Below are 18,489 nucleotides of genomic sequence, written 5' to 3'. Positions count from 1 at the left end.
AGGCAATATGATGCAAGACAGTCTGGTGTAAGCATTTGAAGTCTTCCTGATCCCTTCAGCATGTGTTAATTTAGCATAGCTGGACAGAGAAGTAATGAGATGTCTGGTCTAACTGTCAAGGGAATCCAATATTTTCCTCTTGTACCTCTCTAAGCTTAAAGTAACATTTTGAATGCCAAAACCTTCACAGCCCGAGGATCTATATAATAACTCGTGATCACTCTCTGTCCTCGCTCCTTTTTTGTTTTGCTCCACTCCCAAGGTTTCACACCTTTCACGGCAGCAGTGCCCGCTTCTGCTTTTTCATTCTTTCTTTCTTTTTCTTTTTCTTTTTTTAAAGGCATATCATATTACTACTAGCTAAGAAACATTCCTCTTTCTGTCCCCCACTGGCTTCCTCTGCACTGCTAACCAACCAGACTACTTTCATTTGTGCATCTGTGACAGAGCGATACGCAGATACACGGGAAAGAGAGAAAACAGTGTTAAAGCCCAGGTTTTTCCAGAGTGCAGAAACAGTTCCCTTCTTTTAACGGAAGAACAAAAGAGATGGCCTGAGCTGCTCCTTCCTCTGTTTTTTTAATTAAGCATGTCCCCTTGCTTTCACACGTATGCACACGGACACAGATGCACACCCACACACAAATACACCCACGTACGCTAAGGTAATTAAAGTGGCAGATCAGATCCAGTGAGAGGCAAATAATAGCCCAGGAATGCCTGCTTTGGACACCGCTAGGTCTGATGGGTGAAAGGGGCTAAGAGACTCCTCGGCCTATTGTTTTTCTCCCCCTCCCCTTGGCTCTCTCTCCCCTACCCCTTCCAGCTGCTTTCAGTAGCTCCCTGAGAGGCAGAGAGACACTATGAACCAAAGGACTTCTGGAAAAACAAACAATTTCTATCACACTTGAGTGGTAATAAACTCAAGTTTAGTGCTTCTAGTTAAAGAAGTTTCAATGGGGACATTATGAGTATCAATGTAGTGTACATATACGAAAAGTTGCAATAAATCAGCTGATATTAGAAGAAGTGTTACAACATGTCCACACCGGAGGCCCTCAGGTGCTGGTGATGTCACAGTCTCCTCCTGTTTTTGTCCTCCTGTCAGAGTATCAGGCATTAACCGGAGCTGCTGCCTGTTCAATGACAAACCTGTAATTGTAATGTCGCCACACTGCCGTCTTTGTTTACACAGGGATCTGCTAGGTTCAAATTCTTCATCACTAAGTGTCTGACATTTTAATGCAGTGGCAGACAGTGCTGTTAATACTGTGGTGGCTATTTACAGCATTTGTAAACACTGAAATTAGACAGACCTGTGCTTTGTGATGTGGCCATCCAAGTTCTAAAATGGAGCTTTTTCTCTCTTTTTGTCAGGCTGTTTGGGGGCACATCTGAGCGGGGCCTGATGACTGTCGAATTGAAATTCACGCTTATTCTTTAAGACAATCCCACCGACAAAGTCAGGAGACAGCATGAGACTATTGCTAGGTATCCATTCCTTGAGGTCTTCTAGAAGGTCGTCGCTCTCCCCCGGCATGTGGCCCCTCGGTCCAACACCAAATCTTCAATCAAATGTCACCAAGCGTTAGCCAAAGACAAAGGGGAAAGACGCTGTGAAAGCCCCTGCATCCATCTCCCACTGTCAGTGCCATGAATAGGCCTACTCTGGTCTAATTAGACCTGTTTATTTGTTGCCATGCAGAAACGGAGGGATGGAAAACGAAGTGGATGAAGGAGGAGGGGAATTATCTCCTTCCTCACAATAGAAGAGTGGCCTCGGCAGCCATCAAAGAGCACTGATGCACGTATGCACAAACACACTACGCACATATGCACACAATCACAGAATAGGGACTAATGCTCTCTGTTTAAAGTCTTAAAGGACAGAGTGAGAAAATTGTAAAGGGATAAGCAGGCGAGGGCTTCTTTTTTTTTGGTCTCCTTTACTTCTTAACCTCACAAAGGGTTTTCATGCAGCCACTGTTTGTTGCCTGGGGGTGTAATATTAGACACTGGATGCAGTAGATCTCCCTGATGATGCCCCCCCCCTCCACTCCTCCACACCCATTCCTGTCTGCTTGTCCTCTTGCCTGTGTCTCCCTCGTGAGCAAAGGCCTTCATTACCAAAAGACACCTTATCATTATTGCAAGGCAAGGCCCAGACACCTAAAGCGCCACTCCATTTAGCACAGGAATCTTGTTCGACAAATTACCTAGTCTGCAAAAAAATGCCTTTTGGCAAATCAAAATCAAAATTACGTCTCACATGATCAATGATCTTGGATTTGTAGGTGGAGGGAAAAAGAACAGACAAGAAGGTTTAGAGGAGGGGAAAGAAGGAGTATAACAAGGTGAAACGTAGAGGACAGAAGTGGTCTTTTTTTTTGTTCTTTCGTTCTTTTTGCAGAGCAGGTATGCAGGATCTATCCCTCAGGTTGATGACAAGTAAATTGGTCTCATTGGTTGCTCAGGTAACAATACACCCAACTCCCCCTCAGGCCCTTACCTGAAATTTCATTGTTAGAGGAAAACATATCTGGCTAACACTGTGAAAAAAAAAGAAAAAAGAAAAACTCAAAATGAGAATTTAACAGGAAGCAAACAGCATACAGAGTGCTATGCAAAAACACAATGTTGACCAGGTGGGAAAAATAGCAAACCCAGGGGCCGTGTTTGTCTTTTTCCTCTCTTCCAGCAAGTCACGGATGGCTTCTAAAATCTGATTTAGGGTCAGATTACACCAGCCTCTATTCTAACGTCTGTTCCTCTAGTCGCTGCTTAGAGGCAACCTCCAAAGACTTGGATTTCCCATTGATTTTCGAGCACAGTTAAATACATTTCACTTTAGAAGTTTGTGCTGCATGTGCATCCTGGGTCAGCGTGTTTATCGGCAGCTTGTTGGAGACAAAGTTTAACGGATTAAAGACAACTTTGACAGGATTTTGCATTCTTACGAACAGACTTTGGGCTTACACGGTCCAGTCTAAATATATGCACAACACCTTTGAAGAGGCAATATTTCAAACTTAACTCAAACTGAAACATGAAAATAAACAGTCAGACACTGCTGGGTCGCAGTCACCACTTACTGCCCTTGCTAAAGATTTTTTTCCAGCATCAAAGGCGAGGCAATCTACATAGCTAATGCCTCCACTTCTTCTTTTTTTCTCCCTTTTTGCTCAAACTCCAAACAGCAAAGAACGAGGGGAGTGAAAAAAAGTGGGGATTTTTCTTTTTCTGGCAATCTGGAAACACTCTCTAGTTAATTAGGGTTGATTGGAAATGAACCGCACAAACAAAGGGCAGCCTATGTCCTGACTATTATCACCGTGCACACATGCGTGCACGTGCACACTGGGGTACTAAAATCACCTCAGAAGTGCACACGCTGGTAGAAGCTTCATTCTCAGGACTTCCTCTGATTTTTTTTCTGTCTGCTCCACACACACACACACACACACACACACTCCAAACTATATACACCACCCCAAAAAATCCCCCCCCACCCCTTCACTTGCCAGATTAAGGGAATGCACTGACGAAGAATGTGTGACGACCTCCACTGCCAAGGAGCAAAACTTCCAGCCCCTGACGCCACAAAAGGCAAGAAGGTAATTAAGTTTGAAAGAATAGAAGCACTGCCGCAAACAATGCGCTAGTGTCCATGGGGAGGGATATATGTGTGTGCGTATGGGAGGAGGCGGGGGGGGGGGGGGGGGGGGGGGGGCATGAAAGCCATTAACATTCAGAGGCTGGGTGAGAGAGAGGAAGGAGGGCAAAGGGGAACTGAGGATGGCATTCTCCTTCTCCGTGTGCTTCACCCGGTCTTTCTCTATCACAGCACGACTTGTCTGTTCATTCTTTTTATTTATCTCTCTTTTTTTATGTTCTCTCAATCACCCTCACATCTGGTTTGGACCCCCCACCCCTTCCACACCACTCCACCCCCACACCCCTACCCTACCAAACCCCACTGCAGCAGCTCTCCAATGCTCTTTTTTGGCCCCTTCGCTGTTACTTGTTGTTGCTCCTTATGTTAGGGGTGCCCCCTACAGATAACACGCACACACAAACATATACACATATACACACACACACACACACACACACACAGACAGTGTTTTTCCTTTTGCTTTCTTAAAGTCCAGCTCCTGCTCTTGATTAGCTGTTTTGTGGGGCTAACTTTTGCATATTTAGGCTTGAGGACAGAAGTAGCCAAACCTTGTGCAGTATCCCCATCGCTAAGCACCTAAGAGCCCTCAGAACAAACTAGTTAACTTTCCAACACACTCGCACCGGCACACAAGCAGATTTGTAGCATGGAAGCACATAAAATACACAGGGAGCTTTCATCTTTTTGCCACATCTCCAGAAAAGCAGTTTAACTCAATTAGCAAAGAATGTAATTTTATTTACAGACTTCCAAGTAATTTGTAACACACACACACACGCGAGAGCACGCACACACTTGCACAGTTTACGCAAACTGTCACTGTCCCACGTGGTTGGAGCTAAGAAAGAAGTATTCATTGCTCATGCATGTGTGTCAGTCTGTGTGTATCTGAGAGCTGTGTGAGTGTGTGTGCATCTGTGTTCGGACAGTGGAAAGATCATGAGACACATTTACGTCAGATGAGTGAATCAGACAAACCACTGCTAATTTCAATGAGGGATTCTTTTGAAGAGAGAGGGAGGGTGAAAATGAGAAGTTAAAAGCCAGGAAGAGGCATACAACAATAGATTAAGAAACCAAGCGATGACGGCGCAAAACGCAACTTTTGTATGCGCGCACGTTTGTGTGTGTGCATTATTGCTTCTGCGCATGTTTGCAAATCTATTGTCAACTGCTTTTCCTACACAACCGAGGAAAGCAAGTCACCAACTAATTGTTGTTTTGCGCCGTTATGAGTTTGGTAATCTGCCTCTCTTTGTCTCTGCATCTCACCAGAGACATGGATTAGAGCTAAAATGATGACTGCTTAATCCTTGATTTGCCTGTGCTAAATAAATATTAATCTAGCCTGCTCATCATGCTCTTGTAAGGTACAACATACACAATATGAAAGGGCTTAGCTGTTACATAAATCACAGCCTTATCTTTCAGATGAGGCAAAAGCATGAGACCATGCGCACACCTCTCTGCAGTGACACTGTAAAGTGAAAGGGGTGGCAGGGTGGGATTATTTGCCAAGTGAAATTAATAATCCCGCTAAATACAAATCCTGAAAAAAATCTCTTAAATGCATGTTTTCTCTCGGGGTGTGTGTGGACACACAATTATATACCAGTTCAGGGAAAAAAAACAAATTGCAAATATCACTCATTTGTGTTGATTCAAACCCCTCTATCTCTCACTCTGCTTCTCAGCAGGTTTGTTTAGAAAAAGTACTGCTGGGAACATGAAAAATGAAAGCTGCCATTGCTGGACTCCCTCTCACTCCCAGAAACACACACACACACACACAAATACACTTAAATTGACAAGGCCGTGGCAGCGCAGCGCAGAAGAGGTTAAGCAAACACTGTCCACGTCAGTCAAGGATAGCACACACTCACAGACAGACACAGAGAGCAGTCTCTGACGCAGGCATTTCATATCCACCTGGCAAATATAAACAACTGGTTATACTGTATTAACTACCACGAGCCTCTGATTCTCTGCTCATTTTATGCTATGATAAGTCCAAAACACGTTTAACGACTTGTATGCGTAATATTTTTAAGTCTCAAAATAACATAACTTTACGACTTATTATTTAAATTATGTGAATCTTTGGCACAGCAGTTTAAAATGAGGGGCAAAAGGCACTTTTCTTACACTGAATTCTGTCGTGAAACGCACTAGATCCTGCTGAAAGCTATTATTAAACTTTACAAGCTAATGCACCAACTCTGGCTACTTGTTGCCAAAAATGTATTCCTTGTTAGGAGAGCAAAAATGTCACAAATGTGGCCCTATTTGGTAAAAGATGTCTATCAGGATCAAGTGACCAAAAGCATGCAGGCAGCACAGTTAGTTACAGGATAGTACATAAATATATGTTAGCTGCTGTCTTTAGTTATCACTCTATTACGACACAACAGGTAGGGGCAGCTTGTTTCTCCAGTGTGTCAAAGTCAGCTGATTTATGTTTGCTCGTCCTGTGGTTATCTGTCCAATTACAAGAGAAGAGAAGAGAAGAGAAGAGAAGAGAAGAGAAGAGAAGAGAAGAGAAGAGAAGAGAAGAGAAGAGAAGAGAAGAGAAGAGAAGAGAAGAGAAGAGAAGAGAAGAGATCTGCTTTTGCTGTTAAGAGTAAAGACACCTTCTGAACTGTATGGAGGTTTCCCAGGCACGGAGACCACATCTTCTCCTGTTCTTTTTCCAGGGGTAACAGTAAAGTTTAAAGTTCAACCCCCTACTGTTTTCGAAAGACAGTACTCGGCGGGACCCTAGCCCTGTTATTATCTTCATAAACATAATCATAGGGCAGGTATCCCGACTGACGCCACAAGCTATGTGCCCCTCACTTAAACATCTCTTGAGCACTTCTCTGACACGCCACAAAAAGCCCATTAATGTGTTGAGTGTTCCAACAGGAGAAATGCTTTGCATTCGGAAAAGCCCAAATGAACACACATTTCGGCACGCTCGTGTACAGATATGGGAGCAAGCAGAGGGGATTTGGAGGGGGGCGAAAAAAACATAAAAACACAATACACACATACCTTTTGGCTTTCCAAGAACTTGAATGCTCATGACAGGTCTAATTTCTGGACCCAGGGAATTACTAATTAACTTAAGCTTTCGGTTCTCTATTTAATTAGAGAGGTCTTCAAATGAACTTTAGACCAAAGCCATTTGCTTTTTAAACAAACCCCCTTTTTCTGACAGCTGTTGTGAGTTTGCCCTCTTCTCACAAAAACCACAAGGAAAGCACAGTTGTTATTTATGCCATCATAGGCTCTTTTTTCTGGTTACTGTAGGAGGGAAGAAAGAGAATGGGGGAGGAGAGGAAGAAAAAAAATGAGCAATGGAGTTGAAAAGTGTACATTTTAATTGGATTTTACTACAAACAAACAACTGTCAGATGTAATTAGCATGGTTTTAGATTAACGCAGCAATATTCCTTTATCAAATAAACACCATGTCACACAAATCTAGGGCCGGCCCGCTGAGAGCGAACCGAGATAAAATGGACCCATTACCTTACTGTTCGCTCTAGGAAATAACTGCTGTTAGATATAACTTACACAAAATCCTATTTAAGCCTCATATGTGATAGCATGTGTCTATTCATGCTTATATGTGTGTGCGTATCTGTGTGTGTGTGCTTGTAAATCGCCCTTTATGTCACAACCGGGGAGACCATGGAGTGACAAGACAGCTGAAGACCACAGTCAGCATCATCTCCTTTTTCAGTCTCTTAAACACACAGAGATTGTGCTTACTGCGGAGCAAAACCACATCTAAACACATGTAACTTATTTTAAAATCATTTGCAACACATCCTACTAAGTGCAAAAAAATCACCCGGAACTAAAGCATTCAAAAACATTTCTGCCCTTCAATTCACAAAAAAAAGAGGGGAAAAAAAGGGGGCGAGCGTCTCCAAGAACCTCAACAGACCGCCAAACCATCCATCACCACATCATGACGCATGTTTAGGTATTGTGTTAAGGAAGAGGTCCATTCTTCAGCATACTTTGCTTTTTTAAGGGTTCCTCCAAAAGCCTAGCTATATCTGCTCATCTAAGCTGGGATGAAACGAGGCAAAGCTCCCCCCTCTATTTAGTCTAGGTGCAGGGAGCTGATACATCAGTGAAACCGCTGACAAAACTAGCCCTGTTACCTACAATTTCATATACAAGAACATTCCAGTGCCTGCTCTGCTCTTCTTCTTTTCTGTCACAGGAAAGGGGGGGTTTACCTTTTTCTTTCTTTCTAAAAGCAGATAATTAAGGATTATTCCACAGCTGGTGCCAGGCCAGAAAAAAGGGTAGAAGAAGAAGAAGAAGGAGCAGTAAGGTTTGAGAGGGATAGTGTTGGCTGAAGTCTCATCAGGGAGTTAGACACACGCTTGCTTGCTTGTATTAGATCAGACTGAGACCTACACTAGAAAAAGGAAAGATCTCCATTCTGATTTTTTAAAGCGACTTTTAATATAATCCTGCAGATAACCAGACACAGCTATTCATATTTAATGCAGGTGCATTAAATATTTCAGCACAGAGAGAAGAAAAAAATATTATTTATATTCCTCCAAATTCTATAAAACACCACTGGTTTACAGGTAAATTATGTTTTTTACTTCTATGCGGTCACACTAACTTTTAACTGCATTTTAGTGCGTTTTTAAAGTTGTGCGCACAAGATTTTAATAGTAATAGTTACCGTCTCTGTGCAATTCGAGTCAAACTCTTTTGGTTAAGTCATTTTAATCTCTTATTACACTGTTTGTTTAAGAGCACAAGTCATGCATAATTAATCAGCCACTTGTTCCCCGACGAGCCTTGCCAATGCCCTTGATATCCGCATCATGTTGCCTTCAGGAACACCAAACGACACATACCTGCGATGCACATGAATCCACAGGCACAGGCGGCTGTTGACACACATACCAGCTGTGTATGTAATGCTGTGAAGAAAGTAAAGGTGTTGCAATGCATTTATATTTACATATATATATATATTTACTCATGTAAGTGTATTTGATCATTTCACTGAATACAGTACGTGTGTGTGTTCTTATTTATCCATCTCTCCGTAAGCTCTATTAATGTGCACATATCTTGTGACTGCGCTCCCTGCCTTTTCAATCCTTGCCTTTGTCTTTTGCCGACAAGGAAGAGAATGTATCATTTGTCATGAGACGTCTCGTGCTATTGTGGTGTGTCTTTTCTCAAACCTGGAGAAACTTAGTCATTCGTCAACTTTTTTTCCCCCTCTTAACCCGGAGCTTCTTATTTTACTTCTATTTGGAAGCAGTATTTGCGGTTTCTTTTTTTAATTTTTTCTTTTATCTTGCCAGCTTTTACAGCTCTGAAAATACTTTTGAGAGCAATCGATAAAATGTGGCATATAACCTTTTGTGCTCTACATTATTTTCTTTTGCAGAATACAAGAGGGACAGACCTTTCTAAAATAAAAGGCTGCTGAATGCTCTGTTGAATATGTAAGATGAGGACTGTAAGGTACTCGCGTGGACCTGAAGGGGATGAGCAAGTGTCCTTCACAGTGACTGCATCAAGGAGTGCAGAGGACAAACAATGTCACAGCCCTGAAAGGTAACTGCAGCTTCAAATCTCCACCAATGTGCAGAAATAACGTAAGAACTATCAGAGATGTGCCGCAATAAGCAACAGGACGTCAAGAGGTGCGAATGACAGATGAGACGGAAAACAACCGGAAACGTGAGGCCGAGATGCCAACGGAGATACACAGAGAAAGCAATCGGCGAGATACAATATAGGACACAGGAGGAGCACAAGAGAAGCCTTGTCTTTTTCATCAGTGCATTTCATTTGACTGAGACCTGAGAATCTCAGCCACCCCCAGGGCCCGCAGGACCTCAGATCAAACACAGAGAGTTCTTAAACATATGGCCCCGATTGTTCTTTCCACACCCTACGAGCTCTCCCTGCTTCCACTTTGAAATGAAAAGAGTAAACATATTATTCTAAATGAAATACCCAGACCCATGTTTTTCCATGGTTAATATCCTGTATGAGATGGCTGATGCAAAATAGGCAGGAGAGCCTGAGAACGGGACGGAGCACAGAGGGAAGAGAAAAATCCCCCTCTTTCTATTTTCCCTTAAGAGACTGATGAAGGCTTGGCGAGATGAGAGGGGGGAGAGACAGACATAGGGACGTGAGAGAGAGAGAGTGAGAGAGAGGGTAACGCAATCCTCACTGGCGCTGGACCAACAGCAACAAAAACATTTAGATAACCGCGCTCAATAATGAACGATTTCAATGAGGACAAAAATTACATTTCCTACAGATAACATGCCCCCTTCCCATAACAGAGCCAAAGGAGCCTTGAAACCACGTCATGCTCAACAGTGGTGCAGTGGAGTATTATGTTAGGGGAGGGTTGTAGTAACTATATTAGTATCCTTTTACCCCGCCAGAGACAGCACTTTTACTGGTTGTTAGACGATAAAGTCGGCAGAGCTGAGAAAGAAAGGTAGAAATACGGACACCGTGACAACTCGGCTAGCTACACTAGAAACACAACAAATCACTCTTCGCCCGACTCGGCCTGTGCTGTGACACTACACCAGCGGTGTGGCTCAAACGATTACAGATCCGCAAGACACATTACAAGGACCACTCAAAAATAAAACTCCACACACACATAACCAAGGATCACTGCAGCACACTTGATCCTCACAGGTGGCGCGGGTCACAGCGAGAATGCCATCCCCACCTTTCTCAACCACTAACCGCTCACTTCCTTTCATGCCAAAGTCTGTCAAGTCGCTTGAGAGGGGAAGAGGCAAGAAAAGAGGAGATATAGCGTGGAAAGGAGGCAGAGAAAAAGAGAGGGAGTCTTTGTCCTCCTCCACTCAGCTCCGGCAACGTTTCCTCCTTGGGTCTGGCCAGAATTACCATATGAAAGGCGAGGGAAGGCGTGCAAAAGGTCAAAGAAAGAGGATCCTGTCCAATGAGAGACAACAAAAACAGGCCACACCGGCTTTTGTGCCGTTCATGTTTTCCACCACCCAACCTCAAGCCCCTCCCTCAGCTCCCGGATCATTTCCATACGCCAGATGCAATAGCAATGATGACGGTTGATCATAAATGACTTTTAAAGAAGTTGAATTTGCTCATACGGGGGCCACTGTGGCACTTTTGAGCCGCGTCCCCACCCTTACGCTCCTTCCTACCACCAGAACTCCCACAGACAGGAGTTCACATGAAACACACCTGCCTCGAGATTTCACAGTTTCCTCTGCCCAGATGATATCCGATCAAATCCTTAGCAAACATCTCAATAAAGGAAAATGTAAGAGCGGTGTAGTTTCATTTGATCCACAAAAGCCGCTCCCTTCCGTCCATGTAAATGCTACCTGAGCCACATCCATCCACTACATAATTGTACACTCCAGTGCTTTAGGGATGCAGTTTAGTATATACATGGAGGCTTTGGGAGTTTACCCGTCTCCACAGTTCCTCTGCTATCATACATATTGCTTCACATGACCACTTCCATCTGCTGGCATCTGAACAAACACCCTAAAACACTGGCCCTGGTGTTTCCGGGGGTCCTCTCCAGCAAACACAGTCCTCTACCGGTAGTGGCCTTACACTGGGAGGGAGAGAGGGTAAGTGAGGGAGGGAGAGAGAGGGATAGAGCATTTCATCTCTCTTTCATCTCTGTCATCCAGTCAAGCGTTCAATGCCCCATTCAGCGCCTGCCCAGCATTATGCAAAATAATGCTAATCCCCTTTCCCGTGCTTTCACACTTGTATAAACCGCCATTCCTGCCTCTGAAAAGCAATTATATCAGTTTACGTTCCTGTCAAAAAACAGGATTAGCATGCAAGTACTAGTAGCACCAACTAGGCCCAATCGCTATCCACCTTTGGCTATCGGGAAGTACAGCGCATTAAATGCTTGTCCATCCTACCCCCCTAAAATAAAATAAAGTCCCGCTGCCTTGGTGGGGTGGGTGTGTGTATGTGGGAGGGGGGGTCTATACAAGTGTTGCAATTAGATATTTGGAAGAAATGAAAAGAAGGGTCGAAAGTTTGAGAGACACAACTCCTCGCTCAGGATATTTTGGCTCAAGCTTTTCTTTTCCCGAATCTCAGTCATGTATAATAATCAAAAACAAATTTGGCTATGTTGCTACACAGGGCCATACGAGGCCCACTTCACAGTGCGTGTGTGTGTTAAAACATGTGACACACACAGAATGACACACAAATGAACTGTTGTTGTTCCCCCTGACACATTGCTTCCACATGTGCGCAACCTTGCCATGCAAACATGCACACTGAGCAGACAAGGAAAGATGGCAGAGTATTTTTTTTGAATATGCAAATGCTCGCAGAAGCGGAACGTGTGTAAATAGGAGTCATTGTATGCTGCCTTAATCTGGAAAGTCGGACCTCTCGCTTTCTCGCTGTCTTTCTCTTTTCTAACCCCTCTCGTGTTTTTTGGGTTTTTTTGTGTGGGGGTGCAGGTCGAGGGAGGTGGAGAAGGATGCACAACCATCCCAACTGAAGACAGGTCAGGGACAAGTGACATTAGTCAGCACAATTAGCAAGGTCGTCATGGCGACTAATGAAATTTGGCAAAGCGGCCAGCCGGAGACTTAAATGAGCTAGCTGGTTACGCGGTAGCACGGGGGGCTGGCCCGCTCCTGGCTGCTGGCTGGTTGCCTTACACACACCCATTATTCTCTCTCTTTTTTTTTTGCCGTGGTGGTACAATAGACTCACTTGTATCTCAGCCGATACCCACCGGCAGTACAAGCTCTCCGCCTGACAATTTGCATATGTTAATATAATTAAGTGCTAATTACACTAAAACTCGCATATTCACAAGCACCCTCGCCGGGAGCTACGGAGAGGCTTGATCTCGTTCCAAGTCTTTAACCCTCCTCTGCGTCGCGCGCAGTGTGTGTGATAGAGAGAAATTGTGTGTTAGTGGTGGTGCCCCAGGGCTGACACAGGAAGCCCCAGTCTTTGAGATATAATGCTGAGCTGCAGTGAACTTCTTAGCTTCTTGCCCCCCCTCACCACCACCACCCCTTATACAGGCCTCCCTGGGCCAGGAGACCTTGGCTACTACTTGCAGACCATCATCCCTCACACACACATATGTGCAATTGGTAAATAGCCCTTTGCATCAAACACGGCAGGCTTTTAAACTGTTGCATAACAGAAGTTGCATAAAAGACAATCTATGAAAAATCAAAGGGAGTGCAGTGAAGAGGGTCTAAAAAGAGACAACTTGGTCCACGAGAGTCAAATTTAAGCATGGGATCCTAAATATTTACCTTAAATAAATGCAGAGAGCATTTCTGTTACTTTGGCGAATCAACCATTTACCCTTCATGTGAAGAAAATGCTGGCCATGTTAAGCACCGAATCCACCGAAAGCAGGTAAGTGGAATGACACCGTTATTTGAGTCATAGATGAGAGACAACAAAATCTGCACGATTCCCTCCAGTGAGTATGCGTGCATGGATGTGAGTGTGTGTGTGTGTGTGTAGGCCTGCCGTTTTGATAATGGAGGACAGGCGGTTGTGCTTTTCACATCATAATGGCCGTGAATCAGGGAGGAAGCCAAGCGATCGTGCTACAATTAGAGTTCTTTTGTGCCTCTTCCTCTGTGTCTTTCTCCCTTTCTTTTCTTGTTTTCAATTGCTGACACTCTACCTATCAAGGGTATGTTAAAACAGTCTACTATGCTGTTGCAAAAGCTGAATGGGTGGGTTTGGGGGGGCTGTTTAGGGGCCCAGGGTGGACGGAGTGGAGGGAAATTCATACTGTGCTGCTGCTGCCGGACACACGCACACACACACACGCATGCACACGTGCACCAGATGGTACAGGAAGGAGGATTAAATAAACACCCATGCACAGACACACACCTATTGGCAGACGGACGCCTCTGTGTGCACTGTCCCTTAATGAATGTCTATTGGGAGTCAGAGGGTCCAAGCTCATTTAGTTGACTCTCAATGAGATGCAGCATTATGGCTATGGTAATACGCTCCTCCCTTCCCCAATAATCATACGCAGGTCATTGTGTCAGAGTGATTCATTTCTATCGCACACATACGCCAGATGTTATTACACAGGAGAGTAAATCTCCCCCAGTGGATGTCAATGGCCTTCTATGCAAAAAAAAAAAGAAAGAAAGAAAAAGGTGAAAAATGGAGGAGAAAAAGAAGAAAAATATATTGTTAAAGCAGTCCGGAGTGCAGTAAGCTATACTGCTCGCTCAACCATGACGGCTGGTAATGCAGGTTTGGATGTAGCTCTGTGTGTGTCTCTTTTGAGGAGGAGGGGTGGGGGGGGGGGGTTGGAAGCTCCCCTTCACTAATACCTGCTACTCGGATTACCACAGCGTCTTAAGTATTCAACCGGACCCATATTTTCCCTTTCTGCCTTTTTAGCCAAATTGGCTGTCTTTACACTGTAAAGCAGCGATATAGCACTCCTTACTAAGGGCCTATGGGGGATCCACGAAGAAGAACATTAAAATGCAGCGATAGCCTTGTTGCAAAGCTCCTCTTTATTTCTTTCTCTCTTTCTGCAGCAAAGGCTTCTAAATCATCCAGCCTCCTCTATTAGACGGGAGACTTATTGAGGTAGAAACCATAAAAAATGAAGAAGGGAAATTTAATCCCTGAAATATTGATTTGCACATTAATATCAGATAGGCAGAGGGCAATCTAGCCGGGTGGAAATGACACATTGTCGACCCCTAGGAGAGGCCCGAGCCAATCTTCTAGCTGCATGTGTCTTAGACCCAGGAGTTATAGGACAGACTCAGCCCCTGTCTCCCTCTCTCTCTCTGTCTCCCATCCTCTCCTCCTCCCAGTAGCCTCTCACCCATCCGCCCCACCACCACCCCATACCCCCACCCATCCATCCTCACTCTTAATGAACGCTGCAATACTAAAAATGTATTAGCTTTTAATAATCAAGCTGCATTTTCAAGCCAACAGCTATTGTCCTCCCAGGGCTGTCTGCCCATCTTTCACACTTTATATGTGTGTGTGTTTTTTTCTTTTATCCGTCCTTTTTCCTGCTAAGGGTAAAATGAACGTTGCAAGCAGCTTAACTAACACGAAGCGTTATACACAGCCAGTCTTTGATAGTGCTAAGACACCAGGCTCAGAAAAACAAAAACACAAGGAGGCCTGGGTTTCTGCAAACACACGCCTAAAAAAAGAAGAAGAAAAAAAAATCCCTCATTTGCAAGGCTGGAAAAATAACAGTGAGATTTTGTTATTTTAGAGTGAGACAATACCGTCATTAACTGACGAAATTCACTGCAATTAGACAGGATCATCATGTCTCATAATTTCACTTTTTAATGATTTTTGTTTTGTTTTTTTTATTACTGGTCCGAGGCTGAATGTTTTTGTTTTAAAATATATGATTTTATGCAGATGCAATTAAATTGTCTGACAAGACAGGAGATATTCCCTTTCTAAAAAAAGAAGAAGAAGAAGAAGAAAAAACCCCATAAGTGTTCATAGTTGAACCGGAAAAAACGATCTTAGATCTATTCTTGAAAATTGTATTTTACATAATAATAATAATAACAACAATAATAACAATAATATTATTAATAATAGAAGGATATTATTAAAGCAGCAAAGGCGGTTATATTTTTTCCTCTCTGAGATTCTACAGAAAATCTAATGGGCCTATTTGGATTAAAATGTAGGCGTACGTTCTTCAAACATGTACCCATTTATTAATCCAAACAAATATTAAAGTATAATGGGTTTATAAAGAGTGAATTAAAAGCCTCTATTTGCGGAAGAAATACGCACTGACTTCTAAACATCGATCCCCTCCAAAAAAGCAATGAAAGCCGTGTATGAATAGAGACAATCGCATAAAACGGTCGCCTATCCTATATCGGCGCATCGTTCTCTTAGAGCATATACAGTCTTCACACACACACACACACACACACACAACACACACTCACTACACCGTTACGTACCCGGGCTGGAGAAAAGAGTGGCCCCTTAGCCTTATGTTTTTTTTTACTCCCGTGCGATCGATGCCCCCCCCCCTTCTGCCCCCACCCCCATCCCTTCACCCCCAGCATTTCGTCCCAAACCCAGCCAAGTCTACCTACCGACTTAAAAAGCACCAAAAAAAGACGTAAAAACACACCTAATAATCCCCACTTTTGTAATCTAGTTCATCTAAACTAACACAAATATACGATTTAAAGACAATCTTGCAGCCAGCATCTCTTGGAAATAACATGACAATTTATGTGAGGAAATTAATGCCTAAGCCCACTGACGCGTATAGGAGACCGACAGTAGAAATGGAATTTACAGACTTTAAAGGGCGGAATTTAAATAAAATTAAATAAAACAAATGTTAATATCAATAAATGTAAAATAGAGTGGTAATTTTGCTGATGCTTAACATGCCGATGCTGAGGAAAATCAGGGGATCCCGGAGTTGGCTGGCTCTAAAAGGGGCTCTCTGTGCTATCGGTAGCCCAGCGATCGGTCGCTCTCTTGGGCGACGCAGCTGTGCACGCCTCGGTGAAGTGAGACTACTTTTTTAAGCGCAGCAGGTAAAGGTGTATGGACTATCGGCAGCAAATTCGCGTTACTTCTGTACCGATCATCTCGTTTTATTAAAAGAAGCCTTACTTCGGAAATTTGAAAGATATGCACTTATTCCGGCGAGAGGGGATCGTGTCGAGAGACTGATCGTGTCACTTCGGCCGAGAATGCCTAGAAGGTGCATGATTCCCGACGTGTACGGAAAAACTGGCTTAAACGCTGCAGTGCACCCAAAATATGACTTCAGATGAAATATCTTATCGTTGAAGCCTGAAATGAGGAGTCACTGAGTGGGGAGGGAAACAGCAAGCCGGACACCTCGACTAGACTCAAAGCGGACATGTCCGTGGGATCGGACTCCTGGAAAGGCAACACGATATCCGCACTGCAAAGCCACAAAAGCAGAGGAGGCGCTCGTCCCGTCCCGTTGTATCAAAGGTGGAACAACCATCGCATGTGTCCGCCACACAATCTGCACATTAGTATAAACTTTGCAAAAGGCAGGTCCGGACGTGGTATCGTACTGTACTGCCACGGACACATGCGTAAGAACGCCTCCAAGCCTGTCAGTCGCTTGTTTTATAGTAGCCAAAGAAGCCGGAGTTGCACTAACATCACGATATCCGCCTTTATTCTGGACTAAAAAACACCCAGCACCTGTTATCCAAACAACCCCGATGTCCAGGATCCACCGGCGAGATAGATAATCGATACCCGACCACTAAATTTAACACACACACCCCAAACTACTCAATAAAAGTTAAAGGGAGAGGTGGAAATGAAAAACTTACTTTCTTCCCCCTCCAAAACCGTCACCTCCGCTTCTCTCTTTGCTCTTGGCTTTATAAAACAGTCACATCCAGCGTCTTGCGTAATTAGACAGTAAAAACATGGAAAAACGGGGAAAATTACAATAATCCTCCAACTTTATATTGGGAAAAGGGGGTAAAATCACAAATGTCAAGCATTTAGAGAGCTATCCCTTATTTTGGTTCCGGTGGCGGTGAAAAGACGTGTCGACGGGCTGCCTCGCAGTTTCTCTTGTGGACGGGGGTCGGGAAACGGAGGAAAGGAAATGAAAATCCGATATGTCTTTATTCTGCTAATTATTATCGTTTTAGCCCTGTTTAAAAAAATGGCTGATTAAGTTGAGTGCGCATGTCTTTGTGTGTCTATTTCCCGATATGCACTCTGGGAATGGGTAGAGAGACAGAGAGAGAGAGGACGAATGAGAGAGAGAGAGAGCGATAGGGAGGGAGGGAGCAAAGGAGAGACGGAGAGGGAGGGAGAGAGGAGAGAAGTGTAATTAGTGAGTTGATCAACAGTCTCCACATTGCAAATGACGCGCACACGGAGCCCTGGCGGCCGCAGAGGTCTATGCGCGCAGAGAATCCTTTTGTATGGTTTCTCTCCGAGGGCCAAATCACATGTAGAACAATGGACAACCGCTTCCTCCACAGCAAAATGAAAAAAAGGCTGGACTTCGAATTAGTTACAAGCACTTAGAAGTCATCTTTTCCCATAAAAAACATAAATAAAGCAAGTTGTGCAGATGAATATTTCTGAGGTGCAGCGCAAAATGCTCCAACAAGAATCTCTTTTAAGATGTGATTTAACAAAGATAGGATTCATATTTTTTGTGTGTACTTCACACCAGCTTGTTTTTTTATTGATTATGATACTACAGGTAAATTATGATTTTTTTAATCATGTAAAGCTCAGAATGTCTTTTTTGATTCCGAGAAATTGTAGAATATAAAAAAAATAATCTTTATGTGATTTTTAAAACGGTAACTGCTCTTTGCGAATAACACTTTTGATCAATAACGTGCGTAAAAACATAAAGAGAGGGGAAAAAATACCTGAAAGGAGATTCAAAACCACAGAACCGGCTTTTTGCTGCGCATCAAAACGGACCTGTGTGTCAGGCCTACCTTTATATGTAAAAACAAAACACACACACGCAACATAAATTACATGTGAGTGATTTATGCTGGATGTGGATTCGTAGTTATGTGTGTGTGTAAAAAATATTCTCGTTGTTTACTGAAAGTGATGACTGTGCATGCGATCTGTTGCATATATGGTACACATCGAGCCACAAAGGATCACAGTAATCCACCACATGTTGGAAAGTCATCTCTGCCCTTTCTGGACTACTGAGGCCCCGTGTGGGTTCAGTAGAATCAAACTGCAAAATCCAATACAGGGTC

General features: G+C 43.6%; 1 protein-coding gene across 4 annotated transcripts in view; it reads right to left on the bottom strand.

The window, feature by feature from the left end:
• The window catches only part of zfhx4 (zinc finger homeobox 4), a 93,742-nt gene that overhangs the window by 62,561 nt on the left and 12,692 nt on the right, over nucleotides 1–18,489 (bottom strand). Inside the window, exon 1 of one of the 4 annotated variants that reach the window (XM_084939078.1) lies at nucleotides 17,068–17,484. The exons of 2 other annotated variants lie outside the window; for them this stretch is intronic. The gene's annotated coding sequence lies outside the window, so the exon portion shown is untranslated. One more of the 4 variants, XM_084939081.1, reaches the window with a different exon arrangement.

Source organism: Perissodus microlepis, chromosome 9 (genome assembly GCF_051167445.1).
Source record: "Perissodus microlepis isolate ML-2025 ecotype Zambia chromosome 9, ASM5116744v1, whole genome shotgun sequence".
NCBI classification, from domain to species: Eukaryota; Metazoa; Chordata; class Actinopteri; order Cichliformes; family Cichlidae; genus Perissodus; species Perissodus microlepis.
This window is presented reverse-complemented; position numbering and strand designations above follow the sequence as displayed.